This window comes from Somniosus microcephalus, chromosome 17 (assembly GCF_052327205.1).
Source record: "Somniosus microcephalus isolate GS21.2 chromosome 17, FLI_Smic_1.0, whole genome shotgun sequence".
NCBI lineage: Eukaryota > Metazoa > Chordata > Chondrichthyes > Squaliformes > Somniosidae > Somniosus > Somniosus microcephalus.
This window is the reverse complement of record NC_141003.1, coordinates 1,791,634-1,806,109: the sequence shown is the minus strand read 5'-3', so window position 1 is coordinate 1,806,109 and position 14,476 is coordinate 1,791,634.

The window sequence follows — 14,476 nt, the reverse complement described above, 5'->3', positions numbered from 1 at the left end:
TTCTTGTTAAGTATTACTTCTTTGTACTGGATTTTTAATGCTTAATAAATCTGTTTTACTGATACACAATATACCTGTACCCAGAGTGGTTTGTGTAGTCACGGACTGTTTTACTGATACACAATATACCTGGACCCAGAGTGGTTTGTGTAGTCACGGACTGTTTTGCTGATACACAATATACCTGTACCCAGAGTGGTTTGTGTAGTCACGGACTGTTTTGCTGATACACAATATACCTGTACCCAGAGTGGTTTGTGTAGTCACGGACTGTTTTACTGATACACAATATACCTGTACCCAAAGTGGTTTGTGTAGTCACGGACTGTTTTACTGATACACAATATACCTGGACCCAGAGTGGTTTGTGTAGTCACGGACTGTTTTACTGATACACAATATACCTGGACCCAGAGTGGTTTGTGTAGTCACGGACTGTTTTACTGATACACAATATACCTGGACCCAGAGTGGTTTGTGTAGTCACGGACTGTTTTACTGATACACAATATACCTGGACCCAGAGTGGTTTGTGTAGTCACGGACTGTTTTACTGATACACAATATACCTGGACTCAGAGTGGTTTGTGTAGTCACGGACTGTTTTACTGATACACAATATACCTGTACCCAGAGTGGTTTGTGTAGTCATGGACTGTTTTACTGATACACAATATACCTGGACCCAGAGTGGTTTGTGTAGTCACGGACTGTTTTACTGATACACAATATACCTGGACCCAGAGTGGTTTGTGTAGTCACGGACTGTTTTACTGATACACAATATACCTGTACCCAGGGTGGTTTGTGTAGTCACGGACTGTTTTACTGATACACAATATACCTGTACCCAGAGTGGTTTGTGTAGTCACGGACTGTTTTACTGATACACAATATACCTGTACCCAGAGTGGTTTGTGTAGTCACGGACTGTTTTACTGATACACAATATACCTGGACCCAGGGTGGTTTGTGTAGTCACGGACTGTTTTACTGATACACAATATACCTGTACCCAGAGTGGTTTGTGTAGTCACGGACTGTTTTACTGATACACAATATACCTGGACCCAGAGTGGTTTGTGTAGTCACGGACACATTATTATAAGAGCTTTTGAAAGCTACATCAGTCATCGGGAAAATGCTGCAATCCATTGTTAAGGAAGTGGTATCAAGTCACTTAGAAAATCATAACATGATTAGGCAGAGTCAACATGGTTTTATGAAAAGGAAATCGTGTTTGACAAATTTATTAGAGTTTTTTGAGAATGTAACTAACAGGGTAGATAGAGGGGAACCAGTGGATGTAGTATATTTGGATTTCCAAAAGGCATTCAATAAGGTGCCACATAAAAGGTTATTACACAAGATTAGGGCTCATGGGGTTGGGGGTAATATAGTAGCATGGATAGAGAATTGGTTAACGGACAGAAAACAGAGAGTAGGGACAAACAGATCTTTTTCAGGTTGGCAGGCGGTATCTAGTGGGGTGCCGCGTGGATCAGTGTTGGGGCCTCAGCTATTTACAATCTATCTTAATGACCTAGATGAAGGGTCCGAGTGTAATGTATCCAAGTTTGCTGATGATACAAAGCTAGGTGGGACAGTAAGCTGTGAGGAGCCTTTGGACCTTCTGACAATCACCTTAAATCTGTGTCCTCTGGTTCTCGAGCCTTCCGCCAATGAGAACTGTTTCCCTCATTCTACTCTGTCCAGACCCCCTCATGATTTTGAACACCTCCATCTAATCTCCTCTCAACCTTCTCATACGACAGTCCCGCCATCCCAGGAATCAATCTCGTGAACCTTCGTTGCACTCCCTCTATGGCAAGTATATCCTTCCTTAGGTAAGGAGACCAAAATTGTACCCAGTACTCCAGGTGTGGTCTCACCAAGGCCCTATATAATTGGAGCCAGCGTTGGTGGTACCTCTCCAGTGATTTGAGGTGCACTGGAGAGGTACCACCAACGCTGCCTCCGCAAGATCCTGCACATTCATTGGCAGGATAGACGCACCAACGCCAGTGTTCTCGCTCAGGCCAACATCCCCAGCATCGAAGCTTTGACCACGCTCGATCAGCTCCGAAGGAGGGGTCACATTGTCCACATGCCCGATACGAGGCTCCCAGAACAAGCGCTCTACTCGGAGCTCCGGCACGGCAAGAGAGCCCCAGGTGGGCAGAGGAAACTCTTCAAGGACACCCTCAAAGCCTCCTTGAAAAAGTGTAACATCCCCACCGACACCTGGGAATCCCTGGCCCAAGACCGCACAAAGTGGAGGAGAAGCATCCGGGAAGGCGCCGAACACCTCGAGTCTCTTCGCCGGGAGCAAGCGGAAGCCAAGCGCAGGCAGCGCAAGGAGCGAACGTCAACCCAAGCACCCCACCCACCCGCCCCTTCAACCACCGTCTGCCCCACCTGTAACAGAGACTGTAGGTCCCGCATTGGACTCATCAGTCACCTGCAAACTCATTTTTAATGTGTAAGCAAGTCATCCTCAGTTCCGAGGGACTGCCTAAGAAGAAGATATAATTGGAGTAAGACTTCTTTACTCCTGTACTCAAATCCTCTTGTAATGAATTTGCCTTCTTAACCGCCTTTCACGACCACCGGACGTCCCAAAGCACTTTACAGCCAATGAAGTACTTTTGAAGTGTAGTCACTGTTGTAATGTGGGAAACGCGGCAGCCAAATTGCGCACAGCAAGCTCCCACAAACAGCAATGTGATAATGACCAGATAATCTGTTTTTTCATCATGTTGATTGAGGGATAAATATTCGGTTCAAAACACCAGGGATAACTTCTTCAAAATAGCACCATGGGACCTTTTACGTCCACCTGAGGGGGCAGACGGGGGCCTCGGTTTAACGTCTCATCCGCAGGACGGTACCACCGACACTGCAGCGCTCCCTCAGTACTGCCCCTGCGACAGTGCGGTGCTCCCTCAGTACTGCCCCTCCGACAGTACAGCGCTCCCTTAGTACTGCCCCTCCGACATTGCGGCGCTCCCTCAGTACTGACCCTCCGATAGTGCAGCGGTCCCTCAGTACTGACCCTCCGACAGTGCGGCGATCCCTCAGTACTGCCCCTCCGACAGTGCGGTGCTCCCTCAGCACTGCCCCTCCGACATTGCGGTGCTCCATCAGTATTCCCCCTCCGACAGTGCGGCACTCCCTCAGTACTGCCCCTCCGACAGTGCAGTGCTCCCTCAGCACTGCCCCTCTGACAGTGGGGCACTCCCTCAGTATTCCCCCTCCGACAGTGCGGCGCTCCCTCAGCACTGCCCCTCCGACAGTGCGGCGCTCCCTCAGTACTACCCCTCCGACAGTGCAGCGCTCCCTCAGTACTGCCCCTCCAACAGTGCGGCGCTCCCTCAGTACTGCCCCTCCGACAGTGCGGCACTCCCTCAGTACTGCCCCTCCGACAGTGCAGCGCTCCCTCAGTACTGCCCCTCCGACAGTGCGGCGCTCCCTCAGTACTGCCCCTCCGACAGTGCGGCGCTCCCTCAGTACTGCCCCTCCGACAGTGCGGCGCTCCCTCAGTACTGCCCCTTTGACAGTGCGGCGCTCCCTCAGTATTCCCCCTCCGACAGTGCGGCGCTCCCTCAGTACTGCCCCTCCAACAGTGCGGCGCTCCCTCAGCCTCGCTATTGGTCAGAGCTGCTGTCAGTCACAGGCCCGGGCTGGCCTCCATCCACCTGATTGGGCCTCTTCCTCTGATGACATCACAATCGGGCCCCAGCCTCAGTGCCAGGGAGGAAGGCCCCACCCCCTAGCCGCGCCACCATTGGTTGGAGGACCAGGCCGCCCAGTTCAGTCCTCCCAGCTCAGCCCTCTTCCGATTGGTCCGCGCTCCCGTCAGTCAGAATCACATTGCTCCGGCTCACTCCGCCCTCCCGCGCGGCTCAATCCGCTCCGTTCAGTGTCGGCGGAGGTCCCGCCCGCCCGACTCTCAGGTTTGGTTTTTCTCGTCCTTTGTAATCTCGCTCTCCGCTCCCCCCCTCACCTCGATTTAAATCGCTTCCCCAACACTTGACTTTACCCCGGCTGCTGATTCCGCCTCTTCCCCGGGCCCGGCCTTCAGTCTGCTCCCCGGAGGCCCGGCGCAGGCCCACTGGAAGCCTGGTGTTGTGGTGAGGGGGCCGAATGAGCATGCGCGGCCCCGCCTCTCCACATTTAAAGGGACAGCCACCCTCTCCATATTTAAAGGGACACCCACCCCCTCCATATTTAAAGGGACCCCCTCCCTCCTCCACATTTAAAGGGACACCCACCCCTCCATATTTAAAGGGACACCCACCCCCTCCACATTTATAGGGACAACCACCCCCTCCAAATTCAAAAGGACACCCACCCCCTCCACAATTAAAGGGACTCCCTCTCCCATGTGTTCTTCAGATTAAACAAAGAAGAAACATAGAAGATAGGAAGGGGAGTCGGCCATTCGGCCCTCGAGCCTGCTCCGCCATTCAATGAGATCATAGCTGATCGTCCAAATTCAGTACCCTGTCCCTGCTGTCTCCCCATGTCCCTTGATCCCTTTAGCCTTAAGAAATATATCCAACTCCTTCTTGAATATATTTAATGAATTGGTCTCCACTGCCTTCTGTGGTAGAGAATTCCACAGGCTCACCACTCTTTGGGTGAAGAAATTCCTCCTCATCTCTGTCCTAAATGGCTTACCCCTTATCCTCAGACTGTGACCCCTGGTTCTGGACTCCCCGACCATCGGGAACATCCTTCCAGCATCTAGTCTGTCTAGTCCTGTTAGAATTTTATGTTTCGATGAGATCCCCTCTCATTCTTCTAAACTCCAGCGAGTACAAGTCCAATCGACCCAATCTCTCCTCATACGTCATTCCTGCCATCCCAGGTATCAGCCTGGTGAATCTTCGCTGCACTCCTTCCATGGCAAGAACATCCTTCCTCAGATAAGCCAACCAAAACTGCACACAATACTCAAGGTGTGGTCTCACCAAGGCCCTGTACAACTGCAGCAAGACACCCTTGTTCCTGTACTCAAACCCTCTCGCTACGAAGGCCAACATACCATTTGCCTTCTTAACCGCCTGCTGCACCTGCATGCTTACTTTCAGCGACTGGTGCACAAGGACGCCCAGGTCTCGTTGCACTTCCCCTTCTCCCAATCTATTGCCATTCAGATAATAATCTGCCTTCTGGTTTTTGACACCAAAGTGGATAACCTCGCATTTATCCACATTATATTGCATCTGCCATGCTTCTGCCCAATCACCCAACCTGTCCAAATCATCCTGGAGTTTCTTGGTATCCTCCTCACAGCACACACGCCCACCGAGCTTTGTGTCGTCTGCAAACTTGGAGATATTACATCTAGTTCCCTCATCCAGATCATTAATATATATTGTGAATAGCTGGGGTCCAAGGACCGATCCCTGCGGTGCCCCACTAGTCACTGCCTGCCACTCGAAAAAAGAGCCGTTTATTCCAACTCTTTGCTTTCTGTCTGCCAACCAGTTCTCTATCCAAGTCAATACCTTGCCCCCAATCCCATGTGCCTTAATTTTACACGCTAATCTGTTATGCGAGACCTTATCAAAAGCCTTTTGAAAATCCAAATACATCACATCCGCTGGTTCTCCCTTATCATTTTTACCATTTACATCCTCAAAAAATTCCAGTAGATTAGTCAAGCACGATTTACCTTTTGTGAATCCATGTTGACTTTGTCCGATCCTGTCACTGTTTTCCAAATGCTCTGCTATTATTACATCCTTTATAATGCACTCTAGCATTTTCCTCACTACCGATGTCAGGCTTACCGGTCTGTAATTCCCCGTTTTCTCTCTACCACCCTTTTTGAACAGTGGGGTAACATTAGCTACCCGCCAATCCATGGGTCCTGTTCCAATCTATCGAATTTTGGAAGATGACCCGCAATGCATCTACTATTTCTAGGGCCACTTCCTTAAGTACCCTAGGATGTAGATTATCAGGCCCTGGGGATTTATCAGCCCTCAAACCCATCAATTTCTCTAACACCATTACCCTACAAATACTGATTTCTTTCAGTTCCTCCCTCTCATCAGACCCTATGTTCCCCGACATCTCTGGGAGGTTATTTGTGTCCTCCTTTGTGAAGACAGAACCAAAGTATGTATTTAATTGGTCTGCCATTTCTTTGTTCCCCATTATAAATTCCCCTGATTCTGACTGCAAGGGACCTATGCTTGACTTCAGCAATCTTTTTCTCTTCACATATCTATAGAAGCTTTTACAGTCAGTTTTTATGTTCCCTGCAAGCTAACTCTCATACTCTATTTTCCCCCTCTTAATTAATCCCTTAATCCTCCTTTGTTGAATCCTAAACTGCTCCCAATCCTCAGGTTTACTGCTTTTTCTGACCAATTTGTATGTCCTCTCCTTGGATCTTATGCTATCCCTAATTTCCCTTGTTAGCCACGGTTGAGTCACCGTTTTTGTTTTATTTTTATGCCAAACTGGGATGAACAAATTCTGTAGTTCCTCCATGCAATCTTGAATGTTTGCCATTGCCTATCCACTGTCAACCCTTTGAGTGACATTCCCCAATCAATCCTACCCAACTCGTGCCTCATACCATCATAGTTTCCTTTATTTAAATTCAGGACCCTAGTCTCTGAGTCAACTACTTCACTCTCCATTTTAATGAAGAATTCTATCATATTATGATCGCTCCGACCCAAGAGGCCTCGCACTACAAGATTGCTAATTAATCCTTTCTCATTACATAATACCCAGTCTAAGATGGCCTGATCTCTCGTTGGTTCCTCGACATATTGGTCCAGGAAACCATCCTGGATACACTCCAGGAATTCCTCCTCCACAGTATTGTTACTAATTTGGTTAGCCCAATCTATATGTAGATTAAAGTCACCCATGATAACTGTGGTGCCCTTATTGCACGCATTGCTAATTTCCCTTTTAATGCCATCCCCAACCTCCGCATTACTGTTTGGAGGTCTATATACCACTCCCACTAACGCTTTCTGCCCCTTGGTATTTCTCAGTTCTACCCATACAGATTCCACATCATCGGAGGTAATATCCTTCCTTTCATTTGTGTTAATCCCCTCTTTAACCAGCAATGCTACCCCACCTCCTTTTCCTTTTTGCTGATCTTTCCTGAATATTGAAAACCCCTGGATGTTGAGTTCCCAGCCTTGGTCACCCTGGAGCCATGTTTCCGTAATCCCAATCATATCATATCCGTTTACCTCTATTTGCGCAGATAATTCATCCACCTTATTACGAATGCTCCTCGCATTAAGACACAAAGCCTTCAGGCTTATTTTTTTTAACACCCTTACACCTTTTTGAATTATTATTTACTGTGGCCATGTTTGATTTAAACCTTTGATTTCTCTGACTGCCACCTTTGTTTTTCTCCTTCCTTTCTTTTGCTTCTACCCTGGTTTCCCTTTCCTCTGTCTCCTTGCTCAGGTTCCCAACCCACTGCCATTTTAGTTTAAACCCTCCCCCAGAGCACTAGCAAACACTCCCCCTAGGACAGTGGTCCCGGTCCTGCCCAGGTGCAAACTGTCCGTTTTGTACTGGTCCCACCTCCCCCAGAACCGTTTCCAATGTTCCAGGAATTTGAATCCCTCCCCCTTACACCATTCCTCTAGCCACTTATTCATCTGAAATATCCTTCTATTTCTACTCTGACTAGCACGTGGCACTGGTAGCAATCCTGAAATTACTACCTTTGAGGTCCTATTTTTTAATTTACCTCCTAACTCCCTATATTCAGCTTTTAGGACCTCATCCTGGTTTTTACCTATATCGTTGGTACCTATATGCACCACGACAACTGGCTGTTCACCCTCCCCTTCCAAAATGTTCTGCAGCCGTTCTGAGGCATCCTTGACCCTTGCACCAGGGAGGCAACATACCATCCTGGAGTCTCGTTTGCGGCCGCAGAAACGCCTATCTATTCCCCTTACAATAGAATCCCCTATTACTATAGCTCCACCCCTCTTTTTCCTCCCGTCCTGTGCAGCAGAACCACCCCTGGTGCCAGGAAGTTGGCTGCTGCTGCCTTCCTCTGATAAGCCATCTCCCTCACCAATATCCAAAGCGGTATATCTGTTTGAGAGGGGGATGGCCACAGGGGACTCCTGCACTACCTGCCTGTGCCTACTACTCTGCCTGGTGGTCACCCATTCTCTTCCTGCCTGTGCAGCTTTTACCTGCGGTGTGACCAATTCCCTAAACATGTTATCCACGACCTCCTCAGCATCTCAAATGCTCCAGTATGTATCCACTCGCAGCTCCAGCGCTGCAATGCAGTCTGTCAGTAGCTGCAGCTGGATACACTTCCCGCACACATGGTCATCAGGGAAACAGGAAATGTCCCAGATTTCCCACATAGCGCAGGAGGAGCATACCACGGGGCCGAGCTCTCCTGCCATGACTTACACTTTAATTAATTCAAATTAAATTAAATCAAATCAATCCCACCAATTACACAACAATTAAATGATATACTCAAGGGTCCTTGTTTACCAGCAGTCCCCGCTACACCACAGACACCCGATAAACTAAAAACCACAAAATTCAAGTTTGGAAAAAAAGAGAAAGAGAGAAATACTCACCAACCAATCATTTACCTGCTTTCTGGTGACGTTAAAGTTCGATTACTTTTTACTTCTCTCTCATGCTCTCAGAGCTCTGAGATTGGTGGAGCCTACCTGCTCCGCCACCTCACTTTATATCACTGCCACCTCGCTTTATATCACTGCCGCCTCGCTCCTCACAGGTCTGCCCCCGCTGTGGGGCCTACCTGCTCCGCCGCCTCGCTTTATATCACCGCCGCCTCGCTCCTCACAGGTCCGCCCCCGCTGTGGGGCCTACCTGCTCTGCCGCCTCGCTTTATATCACCGCCTCACTCCTCACAGGTCCGCCCCCGCTGTGGGGCCTACCTGCTCCACCACCTCGCTCTTTATATCACCACCTCGCTCCTCACAGGTCCGCCCCCGCTGTGGGGCCTACCTGCTCCGCCGCCTCGCTTTATATCACTGCCACCTCACTCCTCACAGGTCCGCCCCCGCTGTGGGGCCTACCTGCTCCACCGCCTCGCTCTTTATATCACCGCCACCTCGCTCCTCACAGGTCCGCCGCCACTGTGGGGCCTACCTGCTCCGCCGCCTCGCTTTATATCACTGCCGCCTTGCTCCTTGATGTGCCTCAATAATCCCGAGACTCGATGTTAGTGAAACAAAACAAGGCTTTTATTAACTTAGAAGATAACACGCAGTGGAGAGAGGTATCTTCCCTGGAGGTCTGCAGTACTGGCTGTGAGGCCAGACTGAGCTGAGCCCTACACACAACACATTCCATACATTCCAATACACAATACAATGGTGAGGAGAAACCTGAAACCAACCACAGTCACAGGCAATACAATGGTAAGGGGGAACCTGAAACCAACCACAGTCACAGGCAGTGATGAATGGAATATTTCATCACATTCACCCCTTCTATAGATTTAGTGGCTGTTGTGGTGTCGCGGGTGTCGGCTGGGTGTCCCCGGTGGCCTCCTGGGTCTCTGCCGGGGGTGCCGCCAGGGTTGTTGAAGGGGTAGTTGGTGGGGGTGCCGTTGGTCGATGTTCTTCCGGGGGTGATGAAAGAGTAGTGGGTGGGTAAGAGTTGCTGTGGTCGTTGTTGCTGCTATTGCTGTGGTTGTTGTCGTTACCGGCTGGGGCGACGTCTTTTATTGACACGGTGTCCTCCCTTCCGTCGGCGTGCCGGACATACGCGTATTGGGGGTTGGTGTGGAGTAGGTGCACTGGCTCCACGAGAGGGTCCGTCTTATGGCCCCTCACATGCCTTCGCACGAATACCGGACCCGGGGTGGAGAGCCATGATGGCATGGATACGCCTGAGGTGGATTTCCGGGGGAAGCTAAACATTCGTTCATGAGGCGTGGCATTAGTGGCAGTACACAATAGCGACCGTATCAAATGGAGCACATCTGAGAGGACTTCCTGCCAGCGGGAGATAGGGAGGCCCTTGGTCCTTAGAGCTAGAGTGACTGCTTTCCATACTGTCCCGTTCTCTCGCTCCACTTGACCGTTACCCCGGGGGTTGTAGCTGGTGGTACGGCTCGTGGCGATACCCCTGGACAGCATGTACTGGCGTAGCTCTTCACTCATGAAGGACGGCCCCCTATCCGTGTGGATGTAGCTCGGCATACCGAACAGGCAGAACAGGCTGTTGAGGCATTTAATGACCGTGGCGCTGGTCATGTCTGGGCAGGGGAAGGCGAATGGGAACCGGGAGTATTCCTCCACAATGTTCAGGAAGTAAACATTGCGGTCGACGGACGGGAGGGGGCCCTTGAAATCTAAGCTGAGCCGCTCAAAGGGCCGTGTAGCTTTGATTAAGTGGGCTCTATCAGGGTGGTAGAACCGAGGCTTGCACTCAGCGCAAGTGCGGCAGTTCCTGGTCAGAGACCGAACTTCCTCAATCGAGTAGGGTAAGTTGCGGGACTTTATGAAGTGGAACAGCCGCGTGACCCCTGGGTGGCAGAGGTCGTTGTGGAGGGTCTGTAGCCGATCCCCAGTGGCGCTGGCACACATCCCTCGTGAGAGGGCATCTGGGGATTCGTTAAGGGCCCCTGGCCGGTAAATGATGTCATACTCGAAGGTGGAGAGCTCAATCCGCCACCTAAGAATCTTATCATTTTTGATCTTCCCCCTCTGTTTATTATTGAACATAAAAGCTACCGACTGCTGGTCGGTAAGTAGGGTGAAGCGTTTGCCAGCTAGGTAGTGGCGCCAGTGGCGCACTGCCTCCACGATGGCTTGGGCCTCCTTTTCCACGGAGGAGTGTCTGATCTCGGGCCCTTGGAGGGTCCTCGAGAAGAAAGCTACGGGCCGCCCCGCCTGGTTGAGGGTGGCCACCAAGGCAAAGTCAGACGCATCACTTTCCACTTGAAATGGAGTGTTCTCGTCCACTGCCTGTAGCATGGCCCGCTCAATATCCTGCTTAATGCTTTTGAAGGCGGCGTGGGCCTCAGCAGAGAGCGGAAAAGAGGATGCTTTCAAGAGGGGGCGGGCTTTGTCGGAGTAGTTGGGGACCCATTGGGAATAAGAAGAAAATAACCCCAGGCACCTTTTCAGGGCTTTGGGAGTGTTGGGCAGGGGCAGCTCCCGTAGGGGGCGCAATCGGTCGGGGTCTGGTCCGATTTCCCCATTCTCCACCACGCTGCCTAGTATGCAGAGGCGCGTGGTGTTGAAAACGCACTTGTCCTCGTTGTAGGTGAGGTTGAGTTTTTGTGCGGTTTTCAGGAACCTCTCGAGGTTCGAGTCGTGATCCTGCTGGTTGTGACCGCAGATGGTGACGTTGTCGAGGTAGGGGAAGGTTGCCTGCAAGTGGTGGTCATCGACCATGCGATCCATCTCCCTCTGGAAGACCGAGACCCCATTCGTCACCCCAAAGGGGACTCTGAGGAATTGGTAGAGGCGTCCGTTCGCCTCGAAGGCGGTGTACGGGCGGTCCTCTGGCCTGATAGGGAGCTGGTGGTACGCTGACTTGAGGTCGATGGTGGAGAACACTCGGTATTGGGCGATTTGGTTCACCATTTCTGATATGCGGGGTAGCGGGTAGGCGTCTAGTTGGGTGTACCTGTTGATCGTTTGGCTATAGTCGATCACCATCCGTTTCTTCTCGCTACCCCTTACCACCACCACTTGGGCGCGCCACGGGCTATTGCTGCATTCAATAATGCACTCTTTCAGGAGCCTGTCTACCTCGGTTGCGATAAACCGCCTGTCCTCCCAGCTGTACCTCCTGCTTTTGGTCGCTATTGGCCGGCAGTTAGGGGTAAGGTTCGCGAATAGCGAAGGCGGCTTTACCTTCAGGGTAGCCAGGCCGCACACTGTGAGGGGCGGCTGGGACCCACCGTACTTGAGCGTGATGCTTTGGTGGTTGCACTGGAAATCCAGGCCCAAGATCACGCTCGCGCATAGATTCTTCATGATTAATACTTTAAAATTATCGTATACAGTCCCGTTAACGGACAATTGTACCGTGCAGTAACCCAGAATGGTCGATGTCTGGGTTTTATCAGCCATAGAGATGGTACCCCGAGTAGGGACCACCTTTAGGGAGAGTTGTCGTGCCAGTTCCGGGTGGATAAAACTCTCCGTGCTTCCACTGTCAATTAAACATTTAACCCCGCACCCGTTTACCTCGATGTCCACCATTGATTTGGATAGTGGGTGGGGCCTGGTCTGGTCCACTGTGACCGATGCCACTGTAGGGCCCTGATCGAGACAAGATGGCGTCCGCGCTGTCTGCTCACAAGATGGCGGACCCCACGAGGTCGGGCAAGATGGCATCCAAGATGGCCGCTCCCACGGCGCACACGCGGCGGTGGCGGGTTTTGGTTTTCCAGCGGGGTTCCCTCTGCACACCTTCCCAAAGTGCCCCTTCTTACCGCACTTAAAGCAGGTGGTGCCTTTCGCCGGGCACAGGTTTCTGGTGTGCTTTGGCTGCCCGCAGAAGTAGCAGTTGGGTCCCCGACGCGTCGCGGCTGTCGTAGGGCTTCTGGGGGGAGAGCGGGGCCCTGACGGTGTCGGGCTGCCGGGCGGGGAAGATGCCTTCCAAGATGGCGGTGCCCTTGGTGCACAGTGGCGGTGTGGACGGCGCGGGCTGAAGAGTAGGCGTCCGAGTTTCTCTGGGCCACATCCAGGGATCGCGCGGTGTCCGCAGCCTGTTTCAGGTCCAATCCCGTTTTTTCCAGCAGTCTTTGCCGGATGTAAGTGGAGCTGAGGCCTGTGATAAAGACATCGCGAACAAGCTCGCCGGTGTACACTGCGGCTTTTACATCTCGGCACTTGCAATCTTTGCCAAGCATTTTCAGGGTGCCTAGGAACTCCTCCACCGATTCCCCAGGTCGCTGTGCGCGAGTGGCGAGCAGATGCCTAGCATACACCTCATTCGTAGGCTGCTGGTAATGCGCCTTTAAGATGTCGCAGGCGGCCAGGTACGTGTCGGCGTCTTGGATGAGGGGGTAAACCCGGTGGCTTACCCAATTCCGCAGAATTCCGAGTTTCATACTCGCAGCGTCCGTAGCGTCTTTGACGGCTGCGGAATTGTCCAGGAAGAATTCCATACACATAAGTCATAGAGTCATAGAGTTTTACAGCACAGAAAGAGGCCCTTCGGCCCATCGTGTCTGCGCCGCCCATCCCTCCCTGTCCAGTCTAATCCCATTTTCCAGCATTTGGTCCATAGCCTTGTATGCAGTGGCATTTCAAGTGCTCATCCAAATGCTTCTTGAATGTTGTGAGGGTTCCTGCCTCTGCCACCCTTTCAGGCAGTGAGTTCCAGCTTCCAACCGCCCTCTGGGTGAAAAAGTTCCTCCTCAAATCCCCCCTAAATCTCCTGCCCCTTACCCTGAATCTGTGCCCCCTTGTTATTGACCCCCCTACTAAGGGGAAAGTTCCTCTTTATCTACCCTATCTATGCCCCTCATCATTTTGTACACCTCAATCAGGTCCCCCCTCAGCCTCCTTTGCTCCAAGGAAAACAACCCCAGCCTGTCCAGTCTTTCTTCATAGCTGAGGCGCTCCATCCCAGGTAACATCCTGGTGAATCTTCTCTGCACCCTCTCCAAAGCAATCACATCCTTCCTATAGTGAGGCGACCAGAACTGCACACAGTACTCCAGCTGTGGCCTCACCAGCGTTTTGTACAGCTCCATCATAACCTCCCTGCTCTTATATTCTATGCCTCTGCTAATGAAGGCAAGTATCCCATAAGCCTTTTTAACCACCTTATACATAGATACATAGAAGATAGGAGCAGGAGTAGGCCATTCGGCCCTTCGTGCCTGCTCCGCCATTCGATGAGATCATGGCTGATCCTTTAATTCAGTATCCCGTCCCCGCCTTCTCTCCGTAACCCTTAACCCCTTTTGCCCGTAGAAATATATCTAATTCCCTCTTAAATATATTTAATGAGCTGGCGTACACTGCCCTCTGTGGCAATGAGTTCCACAGGTTCACCACTCTCTGAGTGAAGAAATTCCCCCTCATCTCTGTCCTAAATGGTTTAGCCCTTATCCTTAAATTATGTCCTCTAGTTCTGTTCTCACCCGCCAAGGGAAACATTCCTTCTGCATCCAGTCTGTCTAGACCTGTCAGAATTTTATACACTTCTATGAGGTCCCCTCTCAATCTTCTAAACTCCAGTGTGTACATCCCTAAACTACATAGTCTCTCCTCATAGGTCATTCCCGCCATTCCTGGTATCAGCCTGGTGAATCGCCGCTGCACCCCCTCCATGGCAAGAACATCCTTCCTCAGATGAGGCGACCAAAACTGTACACAGTACTCGAGGTGTGGTCTCACCAGTGCCCTGTACAGCTGCAGCAAGGTATCCCTGTTCCTGTATTCTAACCCTTTTGCTATGAAGGCCAGCATACCGTTTGCCTTCTTGACCGCCT